Below are 25,176 nucleotides of genomic sequence, written 5' to 3' on the forward strand. Positions count from 1 at the left end.
CTGATTAGTGATAAATTTGTTATGCATGCTTGTCTGCTCCATGTTGACTGTTTAAATGTAAACCCCTAAATATATGGTTCACATTTCTCTTTTATTATGGAATTTAACTAATAAATAGCTCTTTGGCTCTGACTTTTGATTTTTTTTGTCACCTGCTTAGTATTTTGCAACCAGTCCTATCTACTTTTTTTGTGTGTGATTTTTTTTTATTGTAAAGATGCTATATAGAGGGTTACAGTTACATGAGTGAGGTAATAAGTACACTTCCACTTCCTCTTGAACATTGTTACCCCCTCCATTGTTTTCCCCCTACCATCCCCTCTCTCCCTCCCTTCCCCGAGGTTCTTTTTTTTTTTTTTTTGATTGTGATTAAGTGATTACATAATTTCCGGAAATTCACAGTATTGTGGAATAATGATGCTCATTTAAAGTCACAAGTTCATTCTAACTTTCCTGGAGCAAATTGTCTATCACAGTCTGTAATATATAATGGTGCTCACATGTTATATACCATATATGTGATCAGCAGCATGGGGATATTTGGTAGTGGTTCAACCAGATGAGTGGGAGTTCTTTGTTTCTTAAGTCCTGTTAGTTTTGTCATATCACCTAACATTTTGGATTTAGCATCCACTTATCAGGGAGACCATGTACCGTTTGTCTCTTCATTCTTGGCTTACCTCGCTCAACATGATTCCTTCTAGCTCCATCCATTTCCCTGCAAATGCCATTCTTTTGTCATTTCTAATGGCTGCATAATATTCCATTGTGTATAGATACCACAATTTTTGGATCCATTCATCTGTGGTGGGGCATCTAGGTTGTTTCCATATCCTAGCTATTGCGAACAGTGCTGCAATAAACATGGAGGTGCACGTGTCCTTGTATATTGGTTCCTGTTGTTCAGGGTAGATGCCTAGAAGTGGTATGACTGGGTCGTAAGGGAGGTCAATCTTTAGCTTTCTAAGGACCCTCCAGACTGCTTTCCAAAGTGGTTGTATAAGTGTACATTCCCACCAGCAGTGTAATAGCATTCCTCGTTCTCCACATCCCCTCCAGCATTTGTCGTTGGCTGATTTGTGGATGTGGCCTATCTACTTTTATGACTGTTTAATTAGATTCAAACATGTTAATAGACAGATAAATAACATGGACAGGCCAGATTCTGGCTCAATTTCCTTTAGTAAGTCAGTATGTTAGGAAAAGAGTTAAGAAAATCATTGTAAATCTGTCCATCCTTTCTATCTATAAACACAGTACAATTAAAAAAGATGCCAGCTAGATTTTTTAGGTATTTGGTAAACATATGATGTGAGTAGGCAGAGCTAATTTTTAAAATCCAGAGTACAGAGGTGTTAGTGTGTGCTGTAAAGCCTTGGTAAAGACGGGGACACATGAGTGGACAGTGAAGTTCTTGGGGATGCCCGTGTGGCAGTGGAGTTCCCCAGACCCACAGGGTCAGGAGACTGCGCTCTGGGAGGCGATCAGTGATGGCTGGGTCCGTTCCTTAGGATGGCGTCGGTGTCTTTTCTGATGCAGTATTGGGCGGTGTGTGACTTGAAAACATCTTTTTTCCTGTGTGCATATTGATGTGTTAGCTTGGACTCAGACTCTTGGGCCTACCAGGAGTGTTTAATATTTTCTCCTGAGAAATCTTGAAGCAGCTGAGTGTTACAATTTTGTTCTGTGTATTTTTATTAGCTACAGAATCTTGCTATTTTACTCATACTAATCTGCAAGTCCTGTAATTATCGCAAAAAAAAAAAAGTACTCTGGCAAATTAAACCCACTTCTCAATGCAGGCTTAATAGGAAAGAGAGCTATTTTGAAAGCTCAGTGGATTATAAACACTGCTTTACAGAACATACTACATCCCCTTGTGCTTTGAGGTGCAGCCTTTCACAGTGGAACAGGTTCCCTGACACTACCTAGGCATGTTTTCATCTTTAATTTTCCTATTGACCTCATTACCTTCAGAGTTCCTGACTGAATGCTGCACGTGGGCAGCCGCAGTGGACAGCGAGGACTTGGTGTCACACTGGAGGACAGCGGGGACTTGGTGTCACAGCGGAGGACAGCGAGGACTTGGTGTCACTGGAGGACAGCGGGGACTTGGTGTCACACTGGAGGACAGCGGGGACTTGGTGTCACAGTGGAGGACAGCGGGGACTTGGTGTCACACTGGAGGGCAGCGGGGACTTGGTGTCACAGCGGAGGACAGCGGGGACTTGGTGTCACACTGGAGGACAGCGGGGACTTGGTGTCACAGCAGAGGACAGCGAGGACTTGGTGTCACACTGGAGGACAGCGGGGACTTGGTGTCACAGTGGAGGACAGCGGGGACTTGGTGTCACAGTGGAGGACAGCGGGGACTTGGTGTCACTGGAGGGCAGCGGGGACTTGGTGTCACACTGGAGGACAGCGAGGACTTGGTGTCACTGGAGGACAGCGGGGACTTGGTGTCACAGCGGAGGACAGCGGGGACTTGGTGTCACACTGGAGGACAGCGGGGACTTGGTGTCACAGTGGAGGACAGCGGGGGCTTGGTGTCACACTGGAGGACAGCGGGGACTTGGTGTCACAGCGGAGGACAGCGGGGACTTGGTGTCACACTGGAGGACAGCGGGGACTTGGTGTCACACTGGAGGACAGCGGGGACTTGGTGTCACACTGGAGGACAGCGGGGACTTGGTGTCACACTGGAGGACAGCGGGGACTTGGTGTCACAGCAGAGGACAGCGGGGACTTGGTGTCACACTGGAGGACAGCGGGGACTTGGTGTCACACTGGAGGGCAGCGGGGACTTGGTGTCACACTGGAGGGCAGCGGGGACTTGGTGTCACACTGGAGGACAGCGGGGACTTGGTGTCACAGCGGAGGACAGCGGGGACTTGGTGTCACACTGGAGGGCAGCGGGGACTTGGTGTCACACTGGAGGACAGCGGGGACTTGGTGTCACAGTGGAGGACAGCGGGGACTTGGTGTCACACTGGAGGACAGCGGGGACTTGGTGTCACAGCGGAGGACAGCGGGGACTTGGTGTCACAGCGGAGGACAGCGGGGACTTGGTGTCACACTGGAGGACAGCGGGGACTTGGTGTCACACTGGAGGACAGCGGGGACTTGGTGTCACACTGGAGGGCAGCGGGGACTTGGTGTCACAGCGGAGGACAGCGGGGACTTGGTGTCACAGCGGAGGACAGCGGGGACTTGGTGTCACAGTGGAGGACAGCGGGGACTTGGTGTCACACTGGAGGACAGCGGGGACTTGGTGTCACAGTGGAGGACAGCGGGGACTTGGTGTCACAGTGGAGGACAGCGGGGACTTCTTGTGCACAAGGGAGTGCATATGGACCACATTGGAGATCTGGGCTGTTAACACAAGCACCATTGGACAGTAATTGAAAGAGCAGTACTAGGTTATGGGCAGTAGCCATGAACAGAACCTGTGGATCCAAAGTAACAGACAACTGCTTAGCATAATTTGAGATGCTGAATAACCCACAAAAAAATAACTTTGAAGAAAAAGAATCAAAATGTAGTCTTGGATGTTTTGATTCCTGAAGCTAGAACAGTAAGAGAAACTGTGAATGTAGACGTCTAAAACAAGTACCTGCAGGACTCAGGGAGACCAAGAGCTGCTTTTAGAGAACTGTTAAGACAGATGCCCTGTATGGTAAACTAAAGTGATTCCAGGACTCTCCATTATGCCTGAACTCTCATAGACGGTGAAGACCCAGTGTGCTATTCTGTCCTGGCCCCTTGCAGCCCAGGACACAGGTACAGCCCGTCGCTGTGGACAGCAGAACAGCGCACTCCGTCTGTGTAAAAAATATATATCTATATCTATCTATACACACACACGCGCGTGCGTGTGCGCACGCATACATATCGATGTGGTTGTACAGAGGAGTCGTCATTCAACAAAGCAGTTGAATACATATGCGTCTTGCTCAATGTCACCCCTTTCAACATTCTCACCCCATTACCCACCCTCCCTCTCCTCACTTTTCCTAACTTTTTAGGAAACATGTTGAACTTTTTTTGACATTTAACAAAGCAGTTTACGACTATCATGCATTTTTATCTGTGTCACCATTTCATCATTCCTCTCCCCTTCAGCCCACCCCTTCCTTTAATTTTCTTAATTTTGCAGCATATACAGTGAATTCTTGCCCATATTCTTCCCCCCTCCCTCTTCATTTGGACAGCCCCCTCTAAGCACGGTGCTCTGGGGACTCCTCACACGCGAGGGATGCTTGCTGAAGTGGGTGCAGTGCAGGCTCTGTGTTGGTTTGGTCACACCGTTGCCTCTGGCCACACCCCTGGCCTTCTGACCAGCACTTGGCAGCTTCTCACAACTGCATCTGCACAGGCAGGGTCCTCCTGACCTGTCTGACTACAGCAGCTTGTAATCAGAAATCACCTTGTTGATTTGTGGACACATCTGTAGTCGGTCTCTCCTCACCCGGAACAGAGTCTGAGCTCAGGACATAAACCACACCGGTCTCCTGGCATCATGGCACATGCATCTCCAGTGTTGAGAACTCAGTAGGTTCTCAAGGACCATCTGTGAGTGGGTCACGAAAAGAAGGAAGTGGATCAGGTGTGGAGGTTTCCATAAAGGCAGGACAGTAAATCTGCTTTATGGAGGCCTTTGTCAACTATTCTTCTTATAAAAACATCCTTTGGCCTTACAGAAGACAGCTTCTACATTTTTAAAACTAAAAACAGAAAATAAAGAAAAATGCAAGCAAAACTAACCTCAGGTAGGAGGTGGTTCAGAGCCGTAGCCGTCAGCCCTGCTTTTAGAAGGAAGGTTATGACTGCAGTTACCCTTGCGTCTGACTTGGGCAGGGGAGGAGGACTGAAGTGGCAGGGCGGGGCGATTTCCTCCCGCAGTCCCTCCACTCGGGTTTCCTGGAGCAGCGCTTTCCCCGCCACCGGAGTCCTCCACACCTCCCAACTTTTCCTCCTGGTAGATTGTTCTAGGTCCCTGTCAGAAGATTTCCCTATGGAATTGGAATTGGGCCACTAAAATTGAGTGAATGAGGTGTGGGTGGTGGCTTGAAGTAAACTATTTGGGTCCATCCGTGACAAAGTCAGATGCAACCTCATACTGTTAGATTGTGAGGATGCCACAATAAAAAGCAAGATCCCTGGTGTGCCCAGGGTGAAATCTTGGTGTTTCTTCAGCATGGGCATCCAGTTGCCTGGTAGTGTCTCTATGCTGACAAAGCATCCCCAGAAGAGCTCAAAGAAACTCAGAAAGAAGGAGACAGACAGAACCCCAGCCCCAAAGCCAGAGGGCTCAGGACTGGCTGTGGTGAATTTGATCAAAGCACATTGTGTTCCTGTGTGGACATACCAGAATGAAACCGCTTTGTAGAATTCATTAGAATGATTTGCCATTTGATTTGGGGTGACTACATTGTCACAATGAAATTTCCCCTCCCACATGACTGATGTATGTTAATTGAGAAACACTGATTGGCGCAAGTGGACTAGCACCTGTCTTACAGGTGTGAAGCCCTGACTTCAGCCCCCAGGACTGCCAAAACAAGAAATGGCGTTCGTCCTCAGGGAGAGAAATCTAGTGGAGAGATGAGACACAGAGAGCATTAGATAATAACTAACATTAATTAAGGTAAGGTTCGGTAAGGAAAACATGACAGTGTGTCTAAGATGATTTTCTTCAGTTCAATTTAAATTCATTGAAGACAAAATGAAAATAGATGCTAAGGAAATAATGGTTACTGTCTCAGAAAAGCTTCAGTAGTAAATTTTGACAAAATAGCTTTCATCTGAACCCTTCTTCCCTCTTACCATCTAGCAGATTTCAGACCCTCTCCCTAAGTCAGATCTGTACAGATGCGTGAGGAGTTAGCCACTGGTGTTTTTCCAGGAGACAGCGACAGCCCTCAGAGCATCTGAAAGGTATTCAGTGCAGCCCCGATGATGAGATGGGGTCCCTGGTGTGCTCAGGTGAAATCTTGGCGTTTCTTCAGTATGGGCGTCGGGTACCAGTTGCCTGGTATGTCTCTATGCTGACAAAAACATCCTCCGAAGAGCAGTCCCCAGGGACTTGCGTGATGGGGTGCATCTGGGATTCATTTTATCTGAGCTAACCTTTGTAGAAATGACATCTTCTGGGAACGCCTTCCTCAAGATCTTCGCAACCTGAAGTGGAAACAGCCCTCCCTGCATTAAGTCTGTCAGGACGTTTTAGTTGTAAGCTTGTAAAAGCAATAAGCTTATTAAGATTTATTATTTTTATTATATTTTTATCAACACATCATTCTAAGAGGAAATGAAGACGGACAGTGAAAGCACAGTGAACACCGTTGCCTGGATTGTCAGTGTGCAGACATCAGTCCACTCTTCTCCATCTGCTCTTCACCCCTCAGCCAAGTGACACAGGGTTGGACACAGGTTTCTGATCCCCACATCTGGGCTGGGGCCTTTGCCTTTCTAACCAGTCCCCAGTGACGGCTGCTCAGATCCTGAGTCCTGAGTGAATTCGCCCCGGGCCACTGTGGCCTGGTCATCAGCCAGGTCTGAGCACAGTGCCTGTGACTGCTTGGACCACCGGAACTGGAGGAAGAAAAGTCTGTGATGGTTTCCTGGTGAACCCTGCTGCGTGGCCACACACTGTTGTCACTGAGGTGGTGTTTTCTATTTCTGTATCCTCAGACAGCTGCTGCTTAGGTCTCTGAGGCTTGGCAGTCAGGAGCAGGGTCAGGTGAGACTCTCCTCAGGTTGGTCTGGTCCTCAGGTTCAGTGGTTGGGACTGACCACAGGCAGGAAGCACTCACGCAGTACAACATGCATGAGCCCCGAAAACACTGTGCCAAGTCAAAGGAGACCTTGCAGAGTCGGATTTTATTCACAGGGAGCAACACGGAACTCTGCATAGAAAGGTACAGACATAAACCTGACCAGACAGGGAAAAATGATTTCTAGGGCTGGAGACCTGGCTCAAGTGATAGAGTACCTGTCTAGCAAGTGCAAAGCCCTAAGTTCAAATCCCAGTACTTCAATAAAAAAAAAATCTAGCTTCTCTGAGGAAGCAGTCTGTAAAATTAATTCAAGTTCTCTAGTATAATAAGAAGTGGGAAGAAACCCCCAGCTTGGAGTGAAATGTGAGGCTGGGGCTCCAGAAAGCAGGTGAAAAGAAATAAGTTGTCCTTTGCCAAGGTGCACAGATGGTACTGAGAGCAGAGTGGCATTTCCTCTCAGCTACAGGAGGAAGCTGGAAAGGAGGTTTGAAGAGGATGGCCCGGAATAGCCCAGGCCTTCTTGTTGGATACACAGAGAGGAAAGCAAACGCCACAGAAGGGGGACATGTCCCCAGATCCCACTGTCTTAGAGCTGGCTCATTAACTGAGATGTTCAGGAAACGTCTTCCAAGAACCCGGAATGGCTCCCAACGCTGTAATCAGATATGGTGCTGGGTTGGAACAGCACCAGAGTCCTCCCCCTCCCCCCCGCCAGTGCTCAAAGGGCTCGTTGTCCAGTGGAAACTGCCCGGCCTTCAGATGACCACCATGATAGAAGGCACACTGCAGTCACCACAGAGGGACAGGTAAATGGCCTGGCCCAGAGGCTGCTTCCTGCAGAGACTGGCTGAGCAAGCACGGCCAAAAGGTAGCCCAGAGGGAGAGGGAGCACTTACCCAGCATGTGCAAGGCCGCAGCACATGCATGCACAGGCACAACAACAGCGGCACTGAGGCACTCAGGATGGGGAGGGTGCTCCCACCTGGGCCGTGTCCCAAGTCCCTTTGGCTTTGTGTTCTTCGATAGGCTCTCCGGGTTTTGCTCAGGCTATCTGCCTTCTGAGTAGCTAAGATGACAGGTGGACCACCTTGGCCAAGAAGACTCTTCAAGCAGTGGGGACGTAGCCAGAGCCCCTGGGCTTGTCCATTGCAGCAAGGCCTTTGGTTGGCCCAGGCCATGTGGAGTTGGCCCTGTCCTCTTACTGAGTGGGACAGTCAGCCAGAGATGTGAGGACGGTGTCCGGTCGCAGTTAGGAGCAGGTGGGGCCTCAGCAGGCCACCACTGGCAGAAGCCTGGCATCTCCATTTCCTCTGCCCTCCAGTTCTAGAACTTGGTGTTGCCGTTTGCTTCCTAATTTTGCTAGGCTCCATGTGGTCCCTCAATTCAGTTCCTACCATCACGTGTATACCCCATTCATTGCAGTAAGTATTCTGGCTCCAAGGCCAAACAGACAAAAACGTAGATAAAATAAAAACAAAAAACAAAGCCCTGCAGATGGGGAAGATGAAAGCAACTCAGAGATGACAGAGAGGAGGGTGGAGGTCTAAAGGTAAGGGGCAGCCAGGAGGGAGAAGAGCCTGATGAGGAAGGCAGCGGGGTAGCATCGAAGCCATAGAAAGACTTGGAGGGAAGTTGTGTCCGTACTCTCGGCATGACGCAGCAGCAGCCCTCCAAGACTGGTCCAGGCCCCTTTCATGCTCCTGAACACCACCACACTCCCAAGATGGCTCCTTCTGTAGACATCCCATGCGGACGTGGTGATGTCCCAGAAAATATGACCCATTAGTGATGCTTTGCCTCTCCACCCCTCAGCTTTCCCAGTGTGAAGGCATCTGGTCATCTGGTGAAGAGGGAGAGGCCTGCTCAGCTATGGGGACTCTGCACTCACCCAGGGGTGAGGGCCAGGGGTGGGCAGGGTCAAGAGCTGGACTGCTGGCCAGCAACCTCAGTAGCAGTGGAACTCACCCACAGCTGAAGCCCTTGCTGACCAGAGACCAGAAAACAGGGTCAGTGCAGAGAGCGGAGCACCGAGGACGGGGCTCAAGGAGCACCAAGGCTGAGTGGGAGGCGGCTGCTTTGGAGAAGAGCCGCAGTCGGGTGTGCCCTCAGCCGGACCCACCAGAGGGCACCCCCGTTAGCTGGTCATGAGGCAGCCACTGGGTTCTCTAACTCTTCATTTTCTTACCTGTAGAGAAAATAATTACACCTCTTTCATCAGTACTGTTAAGAGCAGGGGTTAAATACTGTAGTTAGCATAGGACATTTAGTAGGTTGAGGTGATTAAATTATTAGCATTAATGATGATCTGCTTCAAAGATGTGATAGAAATGAAAAGAGAAAAGGATGTTTAAAAATACCTCCAATGATGCCGGCAGTGGCCAGCGGCGGGCTCTTGGTGTTGCTGAAGTAAGAATCTCGTGTCAGAAGCTCAGAGGAATTTTGAAAGAAGGTTTATTGGAAGAAAACCAGGTGAAAAGGCCAAGCCACACACTAAAGATGGTGAGGACTGGAACCCACACACCTCCAGCACCCCAAGCCCTTGGGCTGTGCGTTAGGTCAGACATGTTCATTTTGTGTACTCAGTTTTCCAAGAAGTGGAGGACAGTGTGGTTTTGCCTAGCCAGGGCCTCCCAGATCCTGGCTCCCAGTCCCTCCGGCATGGTCTGGGCATCCCAGCAGGGCGGCAGGCCCCACTGGAGGGTTAGAAGCAGGTGGGGCCGGGTCAGCCGCGGCACCAGGCTGTTTGTGAAGCAGGATGTTTGGCCGCTGCTCCGGATGTGGAGTGGCACCCTTCTGCCCCCCCACCCCATCGCAACAGCTGTCAGCCAGAAGTCAGGTCAGGTAAGCACCCTCAGGAAGTGCCTGAGCTGCCGTGGTCACATGCCCAGTGGTGGCTGTTGGCTCGTGTTGGACTAGAGGTCAGCTGAATCCACGAGATGGTATTTACACAAGTTCCTGCCAAACCAGTTCTCTTTCTTTCTTTGTAGCTGACAGCAGGATTTATGCTTTATCTGGTCCACCATATCTAATGATTGGTTTTAGTCAGTATTCTCGCCTGACAAGATCAGTTTGAATCTTGGATCAGTTAGTCTTCTGTTAGGTGGCTTTTCCATTGCTAATATGTCACATGTGTATTCGGTGTTTATGTCTTGTATATTTTTATCCAACCTTATAAATTATGGCAGTTATTTTTCTTTTCTGTTTGAAAGAAAAGTTTCCTCTAAGCTCCGATCAATTTCCCTAACTGTAAGTTAATTATATTTACCTCACATAAGGTTGCAATAAGTAAGTAAATGCCCAACATGCCTAACTCCATCTAGCACATAGGGAACGCTTCAGAACTCTCGTACTTCCTCCCTCCCTTGCTTTGTGAATTTTCTTAAAACATTGTTTTACCATATTGCCCTGCTCACCAGGAGAAAACACATAGAGAACACCGCATCGAACTCCGACTTCACGGAACAGACCAAGCTGAGTTTCTTGCTTTGAATTGGCAGCAGGCCCCTAACCTGCTAGCACCCTAAGACTCCCCTAGCCCCACTTGCTCACAGCGCCTCCTCTGGGTGCCCAGCCCTCTGCAGCCTCAGACAGACCACAGTCAGCGTATCGCCCCTGTGGTGATACACCCGGTCAGCGGAGCCAAAGCCCTACACCAGCTCGGGTACCCGGGTTTCACCACCTCAAACTAGAGTCTTCATTGTTTTGAGTGTCAGCTATCTCAAGCAGATTCCTAGGGCTGAAGAAGTCAGAGAACCTTCTGCATTGTTGAATGTCAGCTAGCTCCTGCGGATGCCAGGCAGTGGAAGGAGCTGGACGTCTTCCGATTCTTGGCTTCTTCCCCAGGTCACACACACGGAACTGTTGACAACATTTAGTGAACCCTTCATGTGCTCCAGCTAGGTGGACAAGGCCTGCTTTCTCATGGGAATCCTTTCTGGAGGGAGAGTAGACAGTCCCAGAGGAGCAAGGCCAGCGCGGGAGGTGAGTGTGATCTTACAAGCCTGGCCAGGTTGGGTATAGAAGTGTCTGCCCAGGGAGGGACAATGGGGAGGGACCAAGGGGAGTTGTGGGGAGGCTGAGGGGGAGGGGCGAGGGGGAGAACAGGGCTCCTCTGGCAGCTCCTTTGTTCGGCCTTGAACTTTGCAACACAGTAAGTATAAAGCCCTTGAACTTTGCAACACAGTAAGTATAAAGGGGGCAGGAGCGATTGTTCACAGACTTGTAATTCCAGCACTGGCGATGCTGGGGCAGGAGGGTCATTAGTTCAAGACCAGCCTGGGATTCAAAGTAAAACTCTGTCTCCAAAACAAAACAAAAAACAAAAAAAGAAAAGTGTTTATCCTATGTTGGTGCTGTGAGCAAAGTTTCCTTGAGTGTTTGTGGTTCCATACTGAACAAGGGACTCAGCCAGTTTGGAAGAGATGTGTGGAAGAGATGCTGAGAAAATGAAGAGAGAGAGAGAGTGTGTGTGTGTGTGTGTGTGTGTGTGTGTGTGTAAGTGCACTCAGGGCCTTTTGGTTCTTAGCTTTTTTGCTCAAGGTTGGTGCTCTACTACTTGAACCATACCTTCAGTTTCTGCTTTTTGCTGTCTTAACTGGGCATCCAGCATTAATAAGCTATTTTGTAGAGCAATAAGAATTTTTTAAACATTGGGAAAGTTTACAATTAAATACAGAAATATTTAAGGAAATCACACACATTGTATTAGTATTTTGTGTAAAGAAATCTGTATATTTAGTGCTTTATTTATCATGTTTAAGAGAACATAGCCTATTAGAATAATATATTAGATGTGTAGCAGTCATTTAAAATATGTAATCTAAGCAATTGATTTACATTTGTGATTTTTAAGTGGAACTATTTCAAAATGTAAATTCACCATTAGACATTTAAAATAACTTAAGATTAGCATATTTATAGGATTAATTTATTTGGTATATATGAATTACTTAAGTAATTGGAAAGGATGTTTTGTCAGCCAGACAACTGAGGTACTTAACAAAAAATGAGTGTATTAAATTGATAAATGCAGCTAAAATATTTAAAGTAGGTTAATTAAAGAAATTTGTAAATGTGACCAAACATCAATCAGAAGTCTCCTTAAGAAGATTGTTCAGAGTTAACTATATCTATAGCATTTGTGTTGCATTTACAAATTTACCCCTTTGGGTTTTGATTTTGCCAAGTCACATATTAATTCTTAAAGCCAGTGACCTTGGACAGCGTTGTAACGCAGAGTTCACGCTGACTATGCCTGTGTACTCAGCGGCAGGTCAGGAGGGGTGGGTGGGGAGAGACTGTCCAGAACAAGCCTGGGGCCCCTCCTCACTCCTGTGGGGACCCCCTCCTCTGCCCCTGCCCTCGCTCTGCCCTGGGTGGGTCACAGGGTACGCTGCCTTAGTACCAGCATGGCAGGCTCTCCCCTCCGAGAATCCTGGCGCTGTGTCTTGGCCTTTCTGTATCAACTCTTCCACGGCCCAGGGACCCTAAGGACCACAGACCAAGACTGATTGTGACTGCATTAAGCAAGGACATGGAGGCCTGTGAGGTCCTGGACATATGGGTGCTCGGCGTGGAAGAACAGGGTGTAGACACCCCTCTCCAATGGCAGCCTAGCCCTACACGGGGGTGGGACCTTCCTCCTCCCTTGGCACCCAAGTTGGAGGCCTCCCCCCTGCCCTGGCACCAAGCGGGGGCTCTACCCCACTGTCGGCAGCGTCTGCTTGAAGTCTGTTCTAAGACTGGGCAGTGGCAGAGCCTTGCTCACATTGGGACTAAAGTATGCTGAATTACATGTTCCGCATTCACTCCCACTGGAAAAGCTGGCATCTTGTTGACTGGAGGCTCACTGGAGGAAGAGGAGGAGGAGGAGGAGGAATGTGATTTAACAAAGAGTGCTACAGAGATATGTACAGACCAGCTGCCCATCCACCAGGAGCAGGTGTCCAGATGGAGGAAAGCACTTACAGTATCTCCAATAAAGACCAAAGATTGACCAATATTGGAACATTGAACACAGAGCCAGGAAAGAGGAGCAGGGAGGTGTGAACTCTTGATCTATGAATGCTCCAAGAAGAGGCTGCACAGGTCCAAGCCCTCTTAGGGGAAGGACTAACTGACATGGTTTCTGGTTTTGAGGATTCATGAATAGTGGCAGAATGTGACATGGTTTGTTTGGTTTGCTTTTTTGTTGGTTGTGAGCTTGAACTTGGGGCCTGGGCACTGTCCCAGAGCTTTTTTTCTCAGCAATAGCTATACTACTTGAGCCACAGCCCCACTTCTAGTTTTTGAGTGGTTAATTGGAGATAAGAGTATCACAGGGACTTTTCTGCCTGCCTGGCTTCAAACCGCAATCCTCGGATCTCAGATCTCGGCCTCCTGAGTTGCTAGGATTACAGGTGTGAGCCACCAGTCCCGGGCTATGCAACATGTTTTGTGGAAAGGTGACCTTGAAAGACAGGGACAGTTCGGAAGCGTGATTTCTCTCCTCCAGCCCCTCACCTCAGAATCATTGTAAGAATCACGGCCTCACCTCTGCCCACGTGTCAGTGGCTGGCAGCTGCTGATGGACATCTAACCTTCGGTGACTTCCTCAGTGCTTTTGGAACTCAAAAAAGTAGGCGATTTGTCTTCCAAGTCAAAGGTAGACTTGGAATCTTGATTAACCACAGCCTGAGGAAAAATGGTGGTCGTCAACCCCAAGACCTTCGTATATAGATAGCAGTGACTGGACCAGCAAGATTTAACTGGTTACATTTCCCAACAGTCATATTCTGGTGTTTCAGGTGGACATGAATTTTGGGATGCACTGTTCGGGCTAGTGTACTGGTTTAGTGCTCAAGCCCTGCGCTCCAAGTTCAGCCCAGCACTTGGAAACTTGCAGTGCTGGCTCAGGAGCCGAGTCTCCTTGTCTGCCCCATACAGGAGCAACAAGGCTGTGAGCAGGAGTGCGCCATGGTCTCTGATGGCTTTTGTCACAGTGGAACAAGGGCTGTGGACGGGGAAAACCAGTTACAGCATTTGGGAAGTTGAGTGAAAAGCAATAGGTCCTGAGAGGGAAGGAGATAGAGGGGAGGAGAGAAAGGAGCAGGTGGACCCAGTGTACAGGACCAAATGAGAGTTTGCCAGAGCTGGCGACTTTGCATGGCAGGGCCGAGCAGAAAGCTCTTGGAGGCTCGCCAACACCTGCACAGCAGCCGGTGAGTGGTGGTGAGCCCTGCGAGAGGCAGACCCCGCCCAGACCAGCAGAAGTGCGAGGAGGCTCATCAGTGAGTTACGTCCGTGGGAAGTGCACTGTGTGTTGCAGGATTCCAGGGCACTGACCTGGCCTGCTTTGTTGTGCTTTTAGAAACCATTTGCATCAGGGTCCTTACCTGAGCAGTGGCCCTTTCCCACTGCTGGTGCCTGCCCCCTGCCTTGCTCTCCCCATGTTAGCAGGCTTCCCGCTCTGCTGCTGCAAAACCGTGACTTCTTTTGAACGTGACAGACATTTTGTACCTAAATAAATTACCAAAACATGTGATCACATTAGTGTGCCACGAATTACCTGGACATTTGAGCACATTAGTGTACCATAAATTACCGAAACATTTTTTGTGGACATTTAGGTTTTCCTTTATTTAGCTACACTAAAATAGGCCAGAAATGAAGTCCTTCTATGTAATTGGCGTTTTGTGTAATTTTTACCGAATTGGTGCTTACAATGATACTTAGAACTTGAAAAGTGACAAATGTGTTATTTTTCTAGGTTCTGTGTTTTTCTGGTTTTTATTTCTGTGTGTCTTTTACACACTTCCCTGCTTATATTTTGAGAGGAAGAGATAGGAGAAAGGAAACAGGCTAAAGCAGTTAGATTTTGGTTATCTTTGAATTCTATTTATTCCATTCCTACCCTTCATGTCCAAAGTAATCTAGAAATGACATTATGGTCATGCTAGCCCCTTGGTTGCTTCTTACACAGTAATAGGTTCTTGTTTTATGGTACCCCAGCATTGTCTGTAACCAACAAAAGCAACATGATACCTGGTTTTCCTAGACATAAACAAATCTTGTCATGGTGGGAAAGCAAACGATTTCCTTCCTTCCTTCCTTCCTTCCTTCCTTCCTTCCTTCCTTCCTTCCTTCCTTCCTTCCTTCCTTCCTTCCTTCCTTCCTTCCTTCCTTGTTGGTTTTGGGGCCTGAACTCTGGGCCTGGACGCTGTCTCTTAGCTCTTCAGCTCAAGGCTAGCGCTCTACCACTTGAGCCACAGCGCCACTTCTGGCTTCTTTGGCTTATGTGATGCTGAGGAATCGAACCCAGGGCCTCATGCATGCAAGGCAAGCGCTCTACCACTGAGCCACCTTCCCAGCCCCCCAACAATTTATTTCTTGACAGGAGAAATGTTGGGTGACACACACTGCATCAGTCGGCACCCAGGTCTGCACGCTCTTCCCTTGTACGTCCGCGGGGGTCAGCAGGCTTCCTCGCGGACTTCTCACCAGAGTAAGGTTTTAGAAAGCATTATTCATATTGTTAGCCTTGGACACCAATTAAGTGGTTCTCAGTCTAACATTGCTTTGTTTGCTTTTTTAGGGAAATCTGCCCACCTTACAAACCTACCAGACCTAACCATCTTGTTTTCCCCTCAGAGGCCTGGCGCTGCTGGTTTCCTGCCGGCTCCTACTTTCAAATGGAAGAATTTCACTTTCTCTTGTTTCTGGAACAGAGAATTCATTGCCCTCCAACCGTTGCCAGCAGTGTCCCTCTCATGTTTTTAAAGTGAAGCCGAACATTACCTATGACCTGCTGGGGCCCGGCCCACAGAGAGCAGTCCGGGTGGTGTGAGGTGTCCGCTCTGCGGCCTGGCGTCCGGGAGGCAGGGCGGGCTGTGTGAGGCCTCCCTCCCCGCCGGGGAGAAGGCCGTCCTGTAAACCAGACAGCCAGGTGACAGAAGTGTGTATAAGGGACTCCATGATTTCCAGATTCAGTGCTTTTCCTCACCACGCTGCACTGCATTCGTGCTCCTGTGTCTGGTAGCAAGGAGGAGTGTGTTCCAGGGATCTCAGAATGGGGTGTGTATTGGCCCTGCTGGTGGCAGGTAGAATCCTCACTCGTTGGCTGTGCTGGGTGAGGAGGGAAATAGTTTTGAAGTTACTTTCTAGGCAGGGTTGAACATTTGGGTTTTCTCTCGGGATTGGCTGTCTATAGTTAACATATACTTTTAATTCTGAGATGATTGTGGAATCACACGCAGTTCTGCCGGGGAGGTTCTGGGTCCTCTGGCCGTGACATCTGTCCACTGCAGTACAGTATGACAATCAGAATGGAGTCCAGCTTCGTAAAAACCCTTCACCGCAGAACCTCCTGTGCTGTTCTTTACAGCCAACCCCCTTGCTGCCTGATGATGGTCACGAATTTATGCTTCATCTCTGTAAGTTTGTCATTTAGTATATTTCTAATACAAATTGACTCACACAGAATAGGAAACCTTTTGCTGACTTTATATATATATATATATATATATATATATATATATATATATATATATTTTAAAATGTTTATGTGTTGTTATTATAAAGGTGATGTACAGAGGGGTTACAGTTATGTAAAGTGTTCATGTGTTGTTACTATAGAGGTGGTGTACAGGGGGTTACAGTTATGTAAGTCAGGTAATTAGTGATGTTAGCATTCTCCCCACCTCTGGTCGTCAGCTCACCCAGTCCTGAGCTTCCCCCTGCCCTGGAGTTCTTGCCAGGGTAGGTGGCCACTCCCACTCTCCGCCCAGACCTACCTGCGTGCAGAATACCTGCCTATTAGCCCCAGAAGGACCACCTGCATGGGGCAGTCCGTGCATTGCTCCCTCCCCCCGGGGGCACTGTCGCCCTCTAATAAATCTTACAAATAAATCTTACCTCCAGGTGGCCTCTGGGACGGCCCGGGATGCCGGGATGTACCCTAACAAGTACATTTCTTTTGAACACCTTCCTTCGCTCGCTCTCCTGGCTTCCCCCATCTCCCCCCGAAGCTGGACAGTTCATTTTCCACATAGTGTCTAGCGAGTACCACTGCTGCTTGTTCAGCCTTTCTCTCACCACTTCTGTGCTTTCCTTACCCTCCCAAAGACAGGTAAACGAATGAACAAGACAAAGGGAAATGAAAACAGAAACAGTAAAAGAGAAAAAAAGCCTCCATTTCCTGGGGTTCATTTCAATAAGATATTTATTGAGCCAGTCCTGGGGCTTGAACTCAGGGCCTGGGCACTGTCCCTGAGCTTCTTTTGCTCAAGGCTAGTACTCTACCCCTTGAGCCACAGCACAAATTCTGGCTTTTTCTGTGTATGTGGTACTCGAACCCAGAGCTTCATGCATGCTAGGCAAGCACTCTGCCACTAAGCCACATTGTGCAACCATGGATGGACCTGTTGCTCAGACATTCTCAATGAGAAATACTTCTTTTTTTCTAACAGAATTACTAGATTTTATTTAAAGTTTGAGTCTATAGAGCTCTTTATATATGCTAGATAATAGTCCCTTGTTGGTTTCATGGTTTGAAAATCATTTTTACCAGTCTAAAGCTTGTATTTTTATTCTCTTGTAAGTGCTTTTCAGAAAAGTTCTAATTTTGAGGCCCAATATATGATTCCTTTTTATTGCATGCTTTTGGCATGAAATTCCATAACTTTATGCCTAGCATGTGATCCTGAAGAAGATGCTGATGATTATCTTCTCTCCCTCCCTCCCTCCCTCCCTCCCTCCCTCCCTCCCTCCCTCCTTCCTTCCTTCCTTCCTTCCTTCCTTCCTTCCTTCTGTCTAGCACTTTATGTTCAGGACCACAGTCACCTGTTTGCTCTACCATATTCTGTCTGAAATAAGTCTTAGCATGTGGAGTCCTTTCCATCCTCGCTTTCTTTATCAAGGACGGAGAGCCAACTGTGGCTCACATCCCTGACGTCCGGTTGCACTTGCAGGCCTGGTCAGTTCATGGCTCTGGCTGCACCACTCTGGTGATGATGCTGCAGCGTGGATGTGGGGCCAGACGGTCCTGGATCAGGCAGTGCCAGCTTGAAATAGCTTGATGGACTTACGCATGCTATTCAATTCATTTGAACTCCATCTCTTCACATCATTCACATCAGGATGAAAATAATAACACTTGTTCCACTGGACTCTTATGAGAAAAAAATGAACAATTTTGTGCAGAATCCTTAGCACACAGAGGACAGGAATGCTAGACTACATTGTTCCATTTTGGCTATTTGAGGCTGGCCTCAAACTCTTGCTCCTCCTGCCTCGGTTTCCCAGGTGTCAGGATTACAGGAATGTGCCATTATATCCAGCCATGATCCTTCCTCCCCCTTAACTGTAACTACTCTACTTCTTTGTATACTTTTTGATTTGAGTCAAAGCTACCAATAGAAAGATGAGGCCATTAGTGAACATTCTAAAAAATAATATTTTCACAGTGTGCTTACTTTCATCAGACTAGAGGCTATTTCTTTTGAGTTTTTCCTTTTGTTAGTGTATATTCATTGTATGGAACAATGGGTTTCATTATGATTTTTATGCATGTATATAATCTATTTGATCAAATTCACATTCCTCCTTCCCCATTAATCTCTTTTGTCTCCACTTCCTCTTTCTCTCTTAAATAGCTTACCTTCTACTTTCATGCCTTATTAAAAAATCTAGAGTCCACACATGGGAGAAAACATGTGGTAGTTATCTTTCTAAATCTAGCTTATTTTATTTAACATGATGAACTCCAGTTCTGTCCATTTTCTTGTGAATATGATTATTGTGTTTATGGCTAAATAATACTTCATTTTTTTGTGAATATGATTTTTGTGTTTCTTTGTGGCTAAGTAATACTTCATGGTGTCACGTTTGCTTTATCCATTCATCCACTGATCACTTGCTGTTGTGAATCATGCTGCATAAAGAGGTGCACAGGTAGCTGGCTATTTGCAGACACTGGTTCTTTCAAGTGTATCACCAGGAGTATAATCAGTTCTAATAGCGCTCTAGAGACTATTTAATTACATGAATATAATGGCCATTCATCCCTTTCATTGAAAATATTTATGAAGTGCCTACCAACTTTAGGCCCAGTACAAGGCACACAATGGAGAACATAATCGTCAAAGTGCTTGGGCCTTAGATGTCTAGTGAGAGGCACACAAAAACCATAGAACCGTGAAGGAAACAACAATACGGAAGGTAGTGCTGGATGTCTTGAGCACATAGAGAAGAGGGAAGGTGAGAGAGGTAGAACTAGGCTTTCTGTTAGAACTTGAATGGGTCAGAGGTGACTGAGTGGACCAAGGATGTGGTATGAACACTCTCACAGCACGCTCTGGATTCCCGGAGGAATCCTACAGAGAGAAATGGGAGGGCCTGAAGTCATCTCAGGAAGGTGCAGAAGGAGGAGGAATGGATGAGTAAGGCCTTACAAGCTGTGTTGGCGAGCTAAACTCAGTAGGAATCAGGAAAGTAAGTAGGAAGGCTGGTGTGGCACCATATGCCTGTAATCCCAGCATTTGGGAGGCAAGGGCTGAAGGTCAGCCTGGGCCATGTGGTAATATTCTGTGAGGGGGAGGGGAGGACAGACACACAGACACAGCAGAAAAGAGGGAGGAAGGCAATGGAACATTGTAAGTGGGGGGGCATGGTCAATTATGACCCTGATTACACGGCAAGAGGAAGACCCACTGCTCCTGCGCAGGGAATGAACAAAGGAGGATGGGAGAGGATGCAGAAAAACCAGGTGTAGCTGAGACCATGGCGGTGATGACAGGGATGTCACTTCATGGCTGCTGGGCAAGGAATTTTCAGAGAAAAGCAGGGTCAGAGATTACATTGGCTCCCATGTGGGAAATTGTGGTGCCTCTAGATGAGGTAGGCCAGGGATGAAGAGACATGATGGGGGAGACTGAGGTGGAGATGCCTGTGTTCTAGAAGGAACTGGAGGTAAGGATTGAAGGTCACGTGTGCACGTGGGAGTACAGACGTCTTTGAGGGTGGTCACAGGTTCTCAGGTCACAGGAGGTGATGGTTCTGAGGCCACAGGAGGTGATGGTCACAGGAGGTGATGGTTCTCAGGTCACAGGAGATGATGGTTCTGAGCATCACAGGAGATGATGGTTCTGAGGTCACAGGAGGTGATGGTTCTCAGGTCACAGGAGGTGATGGTTCTCAGGTCACAGGAGGTGATGGTTCTGAGGTCACAGGAGATGATGGTTCTCAGGTCACAGGAGGTTATAGTTCTGAGGCCACAGGAGGTGATGGTTCTGAGCATCACAGGAGATGATGGTTCTGAGGTCACAGGAGGTGATGGTCACAGGAGGTGATGGTTCTGAGGTCACAGGAGGTGATGGTTCTGAGGTCACAGGAGATGATGGTTCTCAGGTCACAGGAGATGATGGTTCTGAGGGTCACAGGAGGTGATGGTTCTGATTTTCTCAGATGATGATGGTTCTGAGGTCACAGGAGATGATGGTTCTGAGGGTCACAGGAGGTGATGGTTCTGAGGTCACAGGAGATGATGGTTCTCAGGTCACAGGAGGTGATGGTTCTGAGGTCACAGGAGATGATGGTTCTCAGGTCACAGGAGGTGATGGTTCTGAGGTCACAGGAGATGATGGTTCTCAGGTCACAGGAGATGATGGTTCTGATTTTCTCAGATGATGATGGTTCTCAGGTCACAGGAGATGATGGTTCTGAGGGTCACAGGAGGTGATGGTTCTGATTTTTTTTAGGAGATGATGGTTCTGAGGGTCACAGGAGATGATACTTCTGATTTTCTCAGGAGTTGATGGTTCTGAGGTATCAGGAGGTGATGGTTCTGAGGGGGATGGTCATAGGAGGTGATGGTTCTGAGGGGGATGGTCACAGGAGATGATGGTTCTAAGGGTCACAGGAGGTGATACTTCTGATTTTCTCAGGAGATGATGGTTCTGAGGTATCAGGAGGTGATGGTTCTGAGGGGGATGGTCATAGGAGGTGATGGTTCTGAGGGGGATGGTCATAGGAGGTGATGGTTCTGAGGGGGATGGTCATAGGAGGTGATGGTTCTGAGGGGGATGGTCATAGGAGGTGATGGTTCTGATTTTTCTCAGGAGGTGATGGTTCTGAGGGGGATGGTCATAGGAGGTGATGGTTCTGAAGGGGGGATGGTCACAGGAGGTGATGGTCCTGATTTTTCTCAGGAGGTGATGGTTCTGAGGGGGATGGTCACAGGAGGTGATGGCTCTGAGATCACAGGAGGTGATGGCTCTGATTTTTCTCAGGAGGTGATGGTTCTGAGGGGGATGGTCACAGGAGGTGATGGCTCTGAGGTCACAGGAGGTGATGGCTCTGATTTTTCTCAGGAGGTGATGGTTCTGAGGGGGATGGTCACAGGAGGTGATGGCTCTAAGCCGGGGGAGACAGTTCTGAGGATGTGTAGAATGAGTACGGGGTTGTGACAGAACCCTAAATAAACCTAACCTTACGAGCCTGATAGTGAGAAACAGAATGGACTCAAACTTGTTCTGGGCTAGGAATTTTTGCACGTCATGTAATTTACAGCTCCTTCTGGGAAGCAGTTAGCATTCCTGATAAAGCGCGTGGACCATTTTCTGACAGACTTTAACAAGACTGAGAAGGCCTTCTGGGAAACTAGGGTTTCACGCCCAGCAGATTGACTAGTCTAATAGCCCTTAACCAAATGGGTTTTGTTTTTTTTCCCTTTGGTATCCTTTCTAAACACGGTGAACCCTTCCTTTTTCCTCATCAAATGTTTCTAACAAACTCTTCCCATTGAATTTTTCCAAACTCTCTTCGAAAGAGAAATATGTGTGGGAGAGAATCAGCAGTGTGGAGGGGTATGGCAGGACTCCGTGGTGCGGCTGTGGAGGCATGAGACATTGTAGGAGTCATGTCCTGAGTGGCCAGTGCCTGCAGATGCAGGCAGGTCAGCTCCAGCAGGGACACGAATTGGGCAGCGCCTCAGCAAGAGCAGTGTCCAGAGTGACCTGAGCAAATTCTGTTTCTCGGCATTGACCAAGGTGTGAGCCAGAGTTCAGGAATTCTTTCAAAAAGTGTGGTCTGAAAGAGGAGGAAGAGGAAGAGAGCTTCGAGAAGGAATAATAAGCGATAATAACCAAGTGTATTTGGGAAGGAGTCCATAGGCAGACAAGGCTGGTGTTGAGTTGGGAGAGCCCAGGCATCCAGGGTCCCGAGTGTCTGTGGGGTTGGAGGTCAGGCGTCCAGGGTCCCGTGTGTCTGTGGGGTTGGAGGTCAGGCGTCCAGGGTCCCGAGTGTCTGTGGGGTTGGAGGTCAGGCGTCCAGGGTCCCGAGTGTCTGTGGGGTTGGAGGTCAGGCGTCCAGGGTCCCGAGTGTCTGTGGGGTTGGAGGTCAGGCGTCCAGGGTCCCGAGTGTCTGTGGGGTTGGAGGCCAGGCGTCCAGGGTCCCGAGTGTCTGTGGGGTTGGAGGTCAGGCGTCCAGGGTCCCGAGTGTCTGTGGGGTTGGAGGCCAGGCGTCCAGGGTCCCGTGTGTCTGTGGGGTTGGAGGTCAGGCATCCAGGGTCCCGAGTGTCTGTGGGGTTGGAGGTCAGGCGTCCAGGGTCCCGAGTGTCTGTGGGGTTGGAGGTCAGGCGTCCAGGGTCCCGAGTGTCTGTGGGGTTGGAGGTCAGGCGTCCAGGGTCCCGAGTGTCTGTGGGGTTGGAGGTCAGGCATCCAGGGTCCCGAGTGTCTGTGGGGTTGGAGGCCAGGCGTCCAGGGTCCCGAGTGTCTGTGGGGTTGGAGGTCAGGCGTCCAGGGTCCCGAGTGTCTGTGGGGTTGGAGGCCAGGCGTCCAGGGTCCCGTGTGTCTGTGGGGTTGGAGGCCAGGCGTCCAGGGTCCCGTGTGCCTGTGGGGTTGGAGGTCAGGCGTCCAGGGTCCCGTGTGTCTGTGGGGTTGGAGCCCAGGCGTCCAGGGTCCCAAGTGTCTGTGGGGTTGGAGGTCAGGCGTCCAGGGTCCCGTGTGTCTGTGGGATTGGAGGTCAGGCGTCCAGGGTCCCGTGTGTCTGTGGGGTTGGAGGCCAGGCGTCCAGGGTCCCGTGTGCCTGTGGGGTTGGAGGTCAGGCGTCCAGGGTCCCGTGTGTCTGTGGGGTTGGAGGTCAGGCGTCCAGGGTCCTGTGAGTCTGTGGGGTTGGAGGTCAGGCATCCAGGGTCCTGTGAGTCTGTGGGGTTGGAGGTCAGGTGTCCAGGGTCCCGTGTGCCTGTGGGGTTGGAGGTCAGGCGTCCAGGGTCCTGTGAGTCCTGGGGTGGGAGGCCAGGCGTCCAGGGTCCCGTGTGCCTGTGGGGTTGGAGGTCAGGCGTCCAGGGTCCCGAGTGTCTGTGGGGTTGGAGGTCAGGCGTCCAGGGTCCCGAGTGTCTGTGGGGTTGGAGGTCAGGCGTCCAGGGTCCCGTGTGTCTGTGGGGTTGGAGGTCAGGCGTCCAGGGTCCCGTGTGCCTGTGGGGTTGGAGGTCAGGCGTCCAGGGTCCCGTGTGTCTGTGGGGTTGGAGGTCAGGCGTCCAGGGTCCCGAGTGTCTGTGGGGTTGGAGGTCAGGCATCCAGGGTCCTGTGAGTCTGTGGGGTTGTAGGTCAGGCATCCAGGGTCCTGTGAGTCTGTGGGGTTGGAGGTCAGGTGTCCAGGGTCCTGTGTGCCTGTGGAGTTGGAGGTCAGGTGTCCAGGGTCCTGTGAGTCCTGGGGTGGGAGGTCAGGCGTCCAGGGTCCCGTGTGCCTGTGGGGTTGGAGGTCAGGCGTCCAGGGTCCTGTGAGCCCTGGGGGGGGAGGGAGGTCAGGTGTCTACAGAGATGCCGAAGGAGCAAGAAGGAAGCTCTGAGCTGGACCCTTGGGGGAAGGGGACAGGCAGGGAACCAAGAGTGCTCTCTGCATTCTGGAGACGGGGACTGTGGATGCTGTGTTCAGGAGCCAGGCAGCACGGGCTGGCTATTTTCTCCAGAAGGGTCTACCGGTCCAGATTTGGGTATGAAGACGACTACAATAATTGAATTGATTGTTCTGGAAGTGTGTGCCAGGGGAACCAATGAATTTCTGCGTTGTTTTTTTTCCCTCTCTGTCCATCCTTTGAGTTTTCATGTGTGGTTTCTGGCCCAGGCCTGCTTTCTTTTTTTCTTTTCCCAGGGAGCTCTGAAGGGTGCCGTGAGTCTCAGCCGTCTTGGCGGCTGCACGTCGTGCCATTAGTGCCCTGCAACAATTGTAAGGCCGTTGATCTCTATCTTGCAGCTGCTAGAATTACTTTAAACATTTTCTGGTTACTGTGTACAAAGTTCCAAAGAGTACATACAACTAACCTTTAGATCATGAACTGTCTTACCTAGTTATCCATATTGTTCTTAGGCAATAAAAAATGCTGTCTCTGTGTTTTCATACTGACAACAGTGTTTGTCAGTAAGCTTTGTTCATTTCTTCAGAGGAATGAGAAACTGCATATGTGTCTCTGCTCTTCATTTCAACACAAACAGAATTTTAGTGCTAGGAGTGGAACTCAGGCTACAGAATGCTCACTCCACATCCAACAGTCTGTCTGTGATTCTGTACTACAGATAAACAGCCCAAGTGAAGTGATGAGTGGTACCAGAGGTTAAGTGTGCATGGCTTCAGGCAGGAGTGCGAGTGTTCTGTGTCATGGGAGCCTCTGGCGTCAAGGGCATGTGGCGCATCATCATTGCCTGGCCGGCGGCCATGGAGTGTCTTCCTCTCTCCACACCGCCTGGTCTCCTGTCTCCCCTGCAGTGTGTCCACACACCTGGACGCAATTCTAAGGCCTCAGCCTGGGGCTGGGTGAGCAAGGGGGGACGGGTGGGGACGGGTGGAGGAGGGGTGTCAATGTAGGAGTGTCAGGGTAGGGGAGGGGTAACGAGGGGAGGGGTATGCTGTAGGGGAGGGGTTTCAGTGGAGGGGAAGAGTGTAGGCGAGGGAGTCGGTGAAGGGGGTGTCAGTGCAGGGGTAACTACGTGGAGGGGTGACTGTAGGGAGGGGTGACTGTAGGGTGACTGTAGGCAGGGTGGACTAGGAGAGGGGTGACTGTAGTGGAGGGGTGACTGTGGGGAGGGGTGACTGTAGTGGAGGGGTGACTGTAGGGGAGGGGTGACTGTAGGGAGGGGTGACTGTAGGGAGGGGTGACTGTAGTAGAGGGGTGACTGTAGGGAGGGGTGACTGTAGGGAGGGGTGACTGTAGTAGAGGGGTGACTGTGGGGAGGGGTGACTGTAGGGAGGGGTGACTGTGGGGAGGGGTGACTGTAGGGGAGGGGTGACTGTAGGGGAGGGGTGACTAGTGGAGGGGTGACTAGTGGAGGGGTGACTGTAGGGAGGGGTGACTGTAGGGGAGGGGTGACTAGTGGAGGGGTGACTGTGGGGAGGGGTGACTGTGGGGAGGGGTGACTCTGGGGTGACT

At 49.6% G+C, this 25,176-nt stretch overlaps 1 protein-coding gene across 2 annotated transcripts in view; it reads left to right on the forward strand.

Annotated features, from left to right (window-relative positions):
- The window catches only part of LOC138811416 (protein Jade-1), a 114,537-nt gene that overhangs the window by 43,800 nt on the left and 45,561 nt on the right, over positions 1–25,176 (forward strand). The window contains exon 1 of one of the 2 annotated variants that reach the window (XM_069999169.1): positions 10,720–10,760. The exons of the other annotated variant lie outside the window; for it this stretch is intronic. The gene's annotated coding sequence lies outside the window, so the exon portion shown is untranslated. Of the gene's footprint in view, positions 1–10,719; positions 10,761–25,176 lie in introns of those variants that run through there. 2 annotated transcript variants of the gene reach the window in all.

The sequence above is a fragment of the Dipodomys merriami genome, unplaced genomic scaffold (genome assembly GCF_024711535.1).
Source record: "Dipodomys merriami isolate MVZ:Mamm:240054 unplaced genomic scaffold, mDipMer1.0.p SCAF_525, whole genome shotgun sequence".
Classification (NCBI taxonomy): Eukaryota; Metazoa; Chordata; class Mammalia; order Rodentia; family Heteromyidae; genus Dipodomys; species Dipodomys merriami.